Source organism: Notamacropus eugenii, chromosome 3 (genome assembly GCF_028372415.1).
Source record: "Notamacropus eugenii isolate mMacEug1 chromosome 3, mMacEug1.pri_v2, whole genome shotgun sequence".
Lineage (NCBI taxonomy): Eukaryota > Metazoa > Chordata > Mammalia > Diprotodontia > Macropodidae > Notamacropus > Notamacropus eugenii.
In genome coordinates, this window is record NC_092874.1 from 122,488,598 (window position 1) to 122,499,960 (window position 11,363).

An 11,363-nucleotide genomic window follows, 5' to 3' on the forward strand; every position below is an offset into this window, starting at 1 on the left:
TATAGACAGCATTGTGTACATACTTATATATGTATCTATGGTTCTCCATTAGGATATAAGCTCTGTGAAAATAGAGACTTTCACTTTTGTGTTATCATTTATCTTATTCTTTATTAGCTTTCCCCATTGCTATCATATATCAGCTGTGGTCACTGGCCAGCTTTGGGGTGGCTCAGTGCCAGTTCTGAACAGTCTTCCCATACTCTATGGGGAAACAAGTTTCCTCAGACCCACTAGCCTCTAGCCTCAATTCTGGAACATGAATGTCTCAGAGTGAATGGTCTCCATCCCCTAAATGAGCAGTATTAACATAGGTGGCATCTGTTCCCTTGAGACTTCCAAAGCCAGAGAATAGGGCAGAAAACAAGTGGCCTATAAATCCAGACCCTCCCCTTAGTCCAGACATTGTTCCTCTCAAATTGAGGCATCCCTAGCATCTTCCCCATTACCCAGTAGTATATACAAACTCAACCTGTTCTTTCATCCCACATCCTTTCCATATGGTTTATCTCTACATCCCACTATCCAGCTGGTGAATAGAGCTTTCATGGGGCCTAAATCCTTGATCTTCTTGTGTCCCTGTGTCTTCTGTTCACTAGAAAACTCAATTAGTTCCCTTAGAGGCAACAAGTGGTTTTGATACATCACCTGCCTGGGCACACAACCTACTCTCTCAACTCCTTGGTATGGAATGACTCACCATCTATCCATTATTTTTGGTTTTCCTAGGAAACTAAATTTTGGTAACCTGGCTGAAGGTCCTGATGCTGAACTTGAGCATGTCTCCTTTCTATGCTTTACCAACCTAAGTCTATGTATAACTAAAGTATAGGCTACCCTTTTAGTTAGAAGGCATATTGCTTATGTGCCACATCCCTAGATCATCCCCATCCTCTAAGACTGCAAAGTACATGGTAATAGGCAGCTATGACTCACACTCAAACATTTTAAGCTGTTCCTTGAATACCAAACCCCACTTTAAAAAAAATAGTGTTCTCCTGGGGATGCTACAGGGCTAGAGATTATGGAATATTAGGATTTGTGAAGAATCAAAAGTATAGGTGACCCAAAGGGCAATGGACAGGTGCATGTTGAGTGGCATGTTACCAATAGTGATAATCAAGATGTCACTTGTTTTAGGCCAACTAGCAAACAGCTGGTAAGTATCAGAAGTCAAATTTGAACTCAGGTCTTCCTGACTTCAGACTGGGCTGTATTCACTGTGCCATCTAGGTGCCCATTCTGAGAGGGGCACTGGACAAAACTATATCTACCCCCTCAAAAAATATTCCTGGTTTAGGGTCACAATTTGCTCAAAACAAAAAGTTACTCACTTCCCTGGTCACTGTCCATTATAGGGAGGAAAGTGACAAAGCAAAGCTCTTAGCTTACACCTACAAGTTTGGAACCTTCCCCAAAGACCATCACAAATAGTGGACAGCAAGTAAGCCCATTTATCTAATGAGATACCAAACAGAAAATATAGAAATCATACAGATTCAAATATACCAGAAAATATACAGAGTGAATTAGTTCTCCCTCTGGAAGTAAAATATCTCAAATTAAATCTAGAGAAAGAGACCCCGTTATTACCCAAGTCTCTAGGGAACTAAGTCAGAAAGTAGAGGTGTGGTACAAATCCAATTTCCTCTGCATATATATGCTTTCCAAAGGACTTCTTTCCCCAACTGTCAGAAGTTGGACCCAGAAAAAGTCTGGAATTATGTGGAACCTTTCATGAAGAATGAACTGATAAATATCCTTTCTCTCCAAAGCTCTCACAAAGTCCTCTCCTCATCTACATCAAGTTTCAATGTCATTGTTTTCTCTACCACTTAGAGGAGTCTCAAGCAAATGCCCAAGAAGAAACCCTGATTATATACTAAATCACACACTATACTTTGTGGAAGCTAAATAAAGATCACAATGACTACAATTGGTGTCAATATGGATTTGAAGATCTCTTCTTCAGGTTCAGCAGGTAGGGAACCTTTGATCTAGAGCTAAGCCAGAGCAATCCCTGAGCAGCAAACTCCCTGGTTCTTCTTCTTTTTTCTTTTCCTTTGTTTTTTTTTTTAATAGTATTTTATTCCCCCCATCCCAGTTATATACAAGACAATTTTTAGCATTCATTTTCACAAGATTTTGAGTTCCAAAATTTTCTTCTGTCCTCCTTCCCCTCCCCTCTTCCTAAAATGGTAGATAATTTGATATGTTATGCATGTGCTATCATGTAAAACGTATTTCCATTTTAGTCAAAGTTGTGAAAGAAGAAACAGACCAAAAGGGAAAAAAAACAAAAAAGAATAAAGTGAAAAAAGTATGCTTTGATCTGTATTCAAGGTCCATCAGTTCTTGATCTGAATGTGGATAACATTTTCCTTCATGAGTCCTTTGTACTTGTCTTGGATCACTGTGTTGCCAAAAAGAACTGAGTCATTCACAGTTGATCATCATACAAGGTTGCTAACATTGCGTACAATGTTTTCCTGGTTCTCCTCATCTCACTTTGCATTAGGTTTTCCTGAAGTCTGCCTGTTCATCATTTCTTCTTGCACAACAGTATTGCATTACATTCACATATCACAGCTTGTTCAGTCATTTCCTAGTTGATGGTCATCCCCTCAGTTTCCAGTATTTTGCTACCATGTATAGGGCTGCTATAAATATTTTTGAACATGTAGGTTCCCCTTTATTAAAATCCCTGATTTTTCTTTAGACTCTTCTCTGTTCCCTGCTATTTCTCTCAGCAAAGCCCCTGGACCCTACCCTGGGTCATTTTTATCCCATTTATTCATTCATTCAACAAATACTTATTGATAAATTGATAAATATTGTACAAATATTTATTCAAATACTAAGCTACATGAGCAACACCAAGATGAACAGTCAGATTCCTAGAACCTATTTGGAGGCATCATCTACTCAAAACCACTGCTGACGAGTCCCGCATTTTCCCCACTGACTCTCTCTGTCCTTGCCAGTGCTATATGCATGACATCATGTAAGGCAAAAGAACATTCATCTCACATAGAAGGCAAAGTCAATAACAATGAATTAAAATTAACCACTCCATCACCTGCTTCCCCAGACTATCTCTTCTCACATCTGCAGTTCCAGAATGGTGTGAATCTACATCTTCGTTCCTTCAGCTCGGGGCTGCAAGCTAGGAAATAGAAGCAAGTCAGAAGAAGGCTCAAGTCTTAATGCCTGAGCAGTGCTTTCCCTTAACATACTTAAAACAACACTTCCCCCCAAGGAAGTGATGAAGTCCCCAACTCCCAGCATAGACATAATGAAATCTCAGGATCTAGGAGGCAATATAAAATTATATTAAATAACAATCTATAGAACTGTTAAGAGTTAGGGTTAGGTTTAGGGAAGACCACCCCAGGGTCAGCTAGGAGGAGCAATGGATAGACTGCTGGGCCTAGAGTCAGGAAGACCTAAGTTCACATCTGGCCTCAGATACTTGATAGCTGGGTGACCCTGAGCAAGTCACTTAACCTTGTTTGCCTCAGTTTTCTCATCTGTAAAATGGACTGGAGAAGGAAATGGCAAACCACTCCAGTATCTTTCCCAAGAAAAACCTCAAATGGGGTCACAAAGAGTCAAACTCAACAGAACAACAACCACAACAATCCCAGGGGCTCAGTGTAACTCCATTTCCTCTCTACCTCATCCCAACTTGTGAAGAGAGGGACAGGGGTTGGATCTGGGCAGAATGTCTAAACAAGCAAAAAGAATCCATCTCTTTTTTTTTGTAAACATAAGATTGTTAACTATTTTTAAAGAGATTTTTCAAAAATCTTCCTCCCTACCTGTGTTCCACATAAGTTTATAAGATCTTTTCATATCATAGTGTTAAAGCAGAAAAGGACCTGATAAATCACCTCTTAATTTTACAGATGAGGAAACTGAGGTCCAAGGAACTCACTAAGTCCAAGTATTTCTAAAGATTGGGAGTTAACAACAGCTGCCCCAGTTCGTAGGGGGCATTCCATAGAACTGGAAGGAATCTTAGAAATAATCTAGTTTAAGAGTTCTCAGCTAATGTTGATCATCTTTATTTTTCTTTGGTCATCTGGTGAAACCTAGTGAACCCTTCTCAGAATGTTTTTAAATGCATAATATAAAATAACATAGAATTATAAAAGAAACCAATTATATTAAAATACAGTTCCAAAGATATTCTTAAAAATTCAGAGATTCCAGAGAAAAGATATAAAGAAATAGAAAGAGGAAGGAGTAATGTTATTATCCCTAATTTACAGATGAGGAAACTGAGATTTAGCCACATACAAAGTGCCATTTAAGTTGTTTAGTCCCAAGATTGGCCTGAAACATAGATCTTCTGATTCCTAGTTCTGCTGTTTCCTAGTATGTCTAGTATGCTTTGGTTTTTGTTCAGTCATTTTTCAGTCGTGTCCAATTCTGTGACCCCATTTGAGGTTTTCTTGGCAAGGATACTGGAGTGTTTTGCCATTTCCTTCTCCAGCTCATTTTACAGATGAGGAAACTGAGGCCAACAAGGTTAAGGGACTTGCCCAGCCTCACACAGCTAGTAAGTGTCTGAAGCTGGATTTGAACTCGAGAAGATGAGTGGTCCTGACCAGGACCAGCGTTCTATCCACTGCACCTCTTAGCTGCCTCTGTATGTCATGCTGCTTCCTCTGATGGTTTCCTCCTAGAGCAGGATGGCTATAGTGATATTTTCTCAACACCAAATCAGGACACGTAGTCTGACATGGTTTTTCCCCTCCTGATTTATAAATATCTGTGAAAAACACAACAGGACAGAATATTTTAAATTGGGCCCATCCTAGAAAATCTGGGATATACCAATGAGACCTGTCACAGGAAAAAGTAAGTGAACTGGAAGGATAAATAATAATTTTCTCTTTCCTCTGAACACACACACACACACACACACACACACACATCCTTCCATGTCCTACCTTTCTAACACTTGAGTCTCTCTCTCTCCCAGCACTCTCAACCCTCCTCTTCTGCCATCATTTCCCAAGGGTTTCAGTTTACCCATGGAAAACATTATAAACGATGGGCATGGTGATCTATTGGCAGGATGCAAGATTCATAATCATTCTTAATCTAGGAATTCTTTTAGTCCTCTGGTCTGTTCTAAACTGCCTCTGCCATGACTGTCACTGTCATTCCCATTAGAGGTGAACTTGAGGCACTTACCTACCAATGCTTCTCCTGGAGATAAATCAAGGGTACCTACAGAAGGAAGGGAAGTTTTTGACCCCCTACTCTGACCAGCTACTCAGGAAATTTGTCTTTTCATGGCTACAAGAATAGTTTCCCTTCCTTCAGAAACAGGACTGATGGAATGGAGAAAAGAGGGAGGTAACATAAGGTAAAAGAGTATACAAGAACACAGTTCCCATACCTCCCAGTCCCACCATCGTACCAATTTCTCAATAGTACATACAGAATTTCATAACTCCTAAAGTCAATCATTTCAGTTTCCATTCCTGGCTGAAAGCACAGTTATAAAATTGAGATAGCAGTAGGAACAGCTCAAAAATGAGCTGAAAAGAAGCTTAAAGCACCTTATAAGCTGGGATAGGGGCTGGACCTGCGATTTCACTGACACAGAGCTCAAAATAGAATAAGATTACTCTAGGGGTCCCTAGGACCATTTCAGGGGATCCTCAATATCAAAATTACTTTCATAATAATATTAAAGAATTTTCATTTCTAATTTTAATACGATAATCATCAATAGATAAACTCCATGTGAACAAAAGCTCTTTAGGGTGCTCAGTAACTTTTGAGTGAAAAGGGGTCCTGAGACCAAAAAGTTTGAGTCACTAATACAGGGAATTTCCTAGTAAGAAAACCATCTACTAATGCAGGTCAGCACCTTCTCTGAAACTTACAGTCTTAAAGAGTTGCCTTGGACATTAAAAGGATAAGTGATTTGCCTGGGTTAGAGCCAGAATATAGTAGACCTATGACATCCTGGCTCTAAAGCCAGTTCCCCGCCCCTTTCTCTCTCTCTCTTTCTCTCTCTGTTTCTGTGTTTCTCTCCCCCCACCCCTACTATGCCATATTTTCCCTCATTGTATAATCAGTTATTATTTCTAAGGGTATCATTCATTGAAAATAAGCTACTGAAGGAAATATCATCATGGGCAAGAACCAAGAGGCTGAGAACTATACAACTCTTAGGGATCAATGCAGCTAACCTTTGTAATCACTCAGTTCTAAGCATGTTCAATACTCTTAGGTATGAGTAGGAGGATCAGTGGAGTCCATTCTCCACATTTCTAGTATATGTATATCATACAACCAACAATGACACAACAGTCCTCATATCACATTTGTTGATATTTGGTTGAGATTCACATTTGCTATGTCCCAAAAGTTACTATCAACCCAGGATTATTACCACTAGACTAACGCCTTAAAAAAAAATTTTTTTTAAGAGAAAAAGTGCCCATATTGTACAAGCATGTTTGCAGCATCTTTTTTTGTAGTGGCAAAAGCAGGAAATAAGGAAGTGCTCCTCAGTTGGGGAACAGCTGAACAAATTGTGGCATATAAATGAAATGGAATACTACTGTGTTGTAAGAAATGATGAAAAGGACAGTTTCAGAGAAACCTGGGAAGACTCGTGAATTGATGCAAAAAGAAGTGAGGAGAACCAGGAGAGCAGTTTATTCAATAGTGTATTTATTTACTGATTTATGCTTTGGGTTCTTGGAAGCTGTTGAAGTCATGGATACTAACAAGAAGCACATCTTTTGATGAAGACATCAGTTAGGGGAGATTAGCTATGACCCCTGCTCAGAAGAGCTTGGAGAGGAACAATTTATGGTATGATAATTCAATTTGCTGTCAGGATCTCTAACCAGAAAACTGATATCTACTAAGAAATCTTGGTATTCAAGGAAAATACAAGATGTAGAACCAGTGGAGAACCACCTCATAGTAACTAGTTGGAAAATTAGGAATTCTGCCAGTCTATGAAATAGTCCTCTGGGGCTTTATGATTGGAGTCCTGAAAGGGCATTGCATCACCCCAGCTACTGCCCAGAGTGGAGTTAATAACACTGCTAGGCAATCAGGAGGACAAGAGCAATAGATAATTGCTCAGAGGACAAGGAGGACAGTCAGTTCCCATTTCAGATGAATTTGTTTGAGCCAGATAATGCCTCATATCAAGAGGACTGAGATCAAGATGAAATGAAATGGCATGCTAGTGCCCTCTTGAAAGTCTGAGAAATCAGGCAAGATTATTTTAGCCTGAGAGGATATCTGACTGGACAAAAGGAAAAGAGCAGAAGCTAGAAACTATATCTTCAGCAGTGGAGGTTCCTAAGAATTGGAAGAAATTACAATGCCTGACTTACTCGGAGCTAAAGACAGCTAGTGAATAGCTCAGGCTAATAACTGAGGTTATCTAAGGATATTAAGGGTCCAAAATGAACTCCAACTTTGCTGGAATGTGAGAATGATCTATCTAGTAACCAAGCTAACTTTTGATCCTCCAGGCTATATAGAGAGTCAAATGATACCCATTAATGAAGTGCATGTAATATGAACTTTGAATGAAACTCTGAGAGAAAGGCAGCAGAATATAGTTGGGTGAGAGCTGGATTCATGGCCAGGAAAAAAGTTTCGGTCCTGCCTTTGATATGGTTATGTAATCCTGGGAAAAATCCCTTAAAACTGCTATTGGCAACATTCTCCTATTTTTTTTAAGGCAATCAGGGTTAAGTGACTTGCCCATGGTCACACAGCTAATAATCTGAGGCCGGATTAAACTCAGGTCTTCCTGACTCCAGAGCCCCTGCATTATCCTAGGAACCTAGCTGCCCCTTCTCAATAACATTCTTAAGATAGTAAATCACATAGCAGGAGCTGCTCTGCATTGGTAGGAGTTTCCTTAATCAAGAATTCCTTCTACTAATGAAATCACAGATCTAGTCTCCATCCCCCTATATAATCCTGATATATGATGCAATGTAGTCTGTACTGCATGTAACCTGTGTATTTGGTCTACAGTATGTAACTTCACATATATGTTATTGCTAGTTACCTTTTGTTATATGCATCTAGCTGACAGAGTGGATAGAACACTGAACCTGGAGCCAGGATGACCTGAGTTTAAATCCACCCTCAGACATTTAGTTAGGTGTGTGAGCCAGAGCAAGTCATTTAACCTCTTTTAGCCTCAGTTTCCTCATCTGTAAAATGGGAATAATAGCACCTATCTCCAAGAGTTGCTGTGAGGATTAAATGAGATAATATCTGTAAAGCCCTTTGCAAATCAGCACTATATAAATGCTACTTATCATCATCATCAAACCTATGTGTCTATGTGTCATTGTGCAATTCTATGCACCTGTAATTTGTACTGTGGATTTGGGATAATTAATTTTTACAAATGTATGAATGTTTTTGCTGCTTTCAAAGCATTTCACAACCTATCCATCTCCACACTACCTTCCCAGCTGTATTATACATCATCTAGCCCCTTCTGTACTTTCATTCTAGACAAACTCACCTTGCTGTTCCTCACACACAGTATTCCATCTTTTGTCTTTACCGCTATGTTTCATTATAAGTATACAACTCTCACATCTGGACTGATGCTCTGTCTTTTAGACAGTCCTGAGCTGAAACGTCATTTCCCATTGGGCTGATTTCCTGGATTTCATGATTTCCAGAAACTCATCCTTCTGCAAGATGAAATCATCTCTGAAACTCATACATCCTCAGATGATTTCCCACCCCTGTTGCAGGACTTCATCACGTCCCACCTTTCCTACTCCCCTCCCCTTTTCAGATCCTTTTTATATATTGTCTTCTCTCATATTGTGAGCTCCTTGAGGGCAGGGATTTCTACCTTTCTTAATATCCCCAGCCTTAGCATAGTGCCTAGCATGTAGTGGGCACTGAATAAGTGTTTATTGACTATTGAAGAATTACTGTATAGTCACCCCACACTCCATCTTGTCTAACATGGAGATACCATCAGTTTGGAATTGTCAGGCTTCAAGACCCTGTGTCACAGAATCTAGTGATCACTGGCTGACCAGTTTTCCTGGACTGCTGTGGAGCTGAGGTTTTAATCATTCTTCTGGAGACTGTATGAATACCCAAGTATTGTGCTATTCCAAATGATCATTTCAGATCATTCACCCACTTATTGACATGCTTCCTAATTCCTTTACGGAATATTTACAGAATCAAGTCAACTGAATGAACTCTGAGTTCTTGACCAATCCAGTCAGAGTTAAGGGGATAGGAAATCATAGAATTCTTCCTTAGGCCAAATAGAATATCTGAAAGTTACAAGCACTAAGCAATAGAATGTATGTGATTAAGGTAGAATATATTGCAAAGCTGCTGTTTTACTTAACCAGTACAATCTTTCAGGCATCACCTACAGTGAGAGACATACCCTCTCTACATTCCTAGGAACGAAGGTGTGGGGACCACACCACCCCCAAAATTATATACACACACATATATGTTTGTGTTTAAATAGGACCTTTGTCTGACTGTGACAGGAGTAATCATAAAGTAAATCATTTTTTCAGATAGTCTGTGATTTTTTTCCCTAGTTTTAAGCTTGCGGGGCAATTAGAAGGTGTAGTGATTAGAACATTGGACTTGAAATCAGATCTGCGTTCAAATCCTTGACTTACATATTTACTAGTTTTGCAACTCTGGAAAAGTAATTTAACCTCTTTCAGCCTCAGTTTCCTAATCTATTCAACAGAGATTTATATTTGTATATAAACACACAAATATCATATAGTAGTACTTTGTTGGGGTTGTGAGGATCAAATGAGCTAATGTATGTAAAGTGCCTTCAGTTATTATTGCGACAAGTATTGCCATAAATGATGAAACTGAGGCTAAGAGAATTTAAATGACTTAAGGTAGCATAGTATAGTGAAAAGAGCACTGGCTTTGAAGTCAGAGACCTGGGTTCAAATTTTGCTTCTATCATGTATGCCCTTCTTTGCAATTGATAGTTTTAGAAAGTTGCCTAGACCACTGAGAAATTAAGTGACTTCTCCAGGATCATGAGGCCATTATTTTTCCAGAGGAGGTCTTGAATACAAGCCTTCCCAGCTCCAACTCTCTATCTATGCTATGATACCTCTGTTTAAGAGAAAAGAATTCAAAAAGCATAAGTAAACTGAAATGAAAGCACCCTGGGTGGATGGAGAAAGTCAGCAATATTTTGCTCTGAAAAACATAAAACATACAGTCAGAGAGCAGGAAAGAAGGTTACAAATCATAAGCATATGGGAGCCTGTCTTGAGCATTTGTCCAGGGTTGTGTGCCAGAAAGAAGAGAAATTTGATAAAGAAACCCTAGGTCCAACCTAGGGAAGCACAGTCAGGCTTTAGGGGCATATGGATAGAATAGTTTTGCCGTGTAGACCTACCAGGAAGGACAGGATAATTCAGGGATCAGAACTAAAGAAGTTTGTTGACCTGAGATTGAAACCTAGAGGAATATTTCATTAAGAACCTGATTAGTTACCTGATGATATTAATCTGGGGCAAGCTAAAGTAAGTTACTATTTAACTATATATAATTTGTTCTCCTCCCCTTTTTCCTAACCTTTCTGTTTCCTCCTCCCCCAATCCCATTCACTGACTACGTATTGGGTTAAAGAAATGTCTAGGAGAAATTGGGAGAAGGGCAGCCAAAATAGGAGAAGTGAAGGTGAGAAACCATGAAAATATTTAGAAGAAAAGCTCCACCTGTGATCTTTAGGAGGGGAGGAGTAGGAGATGAGAGTTATAATGTCCTTCCCTTTGGAGATTATTTTTGTCACATGTAGTCAAATACTGTCACATATAGTCAAGCCAATAATGCCACGAATCAAGGGAGAATGGGGTAGCCATCATAAAGCTAATCCCCGTAAATTCAGGCTTCAGAGCAGAATAGTCAAAAAATATCTTAGAAGGAAGACAATCCATACTGGTTTGGACATCTTGAGGGGAATGGTTACTGCATGAGCTGATCTAATGAGAACGCTCAGCTCCCCACCTACCCAGCCAGCAAACCCTGCCCCTCCTCCTAAGAACCAATTGCCCTTCCATCTATTCTGTGTGAATCCTGTGTTTACATAGCTGTTTGCATGTACTCTCCTCCATTACCACGTATGCTTTGTGAGGACAAGGCTTTTGTTCTTAACCTTCTTGGTCTCCCTAGAGCTTTGTAGACTGCGCAAGTGCTTAGTAAATGCTTACTGGCTGTCTGATTGACTTACAGAGAGAAGATTCCCCTTTATTTCCTAGAGAGATGAGAACTGGGAGTTTGGATAGAGAAGCTGGTAACGTAGGTTTATCTCTGGTCAAATT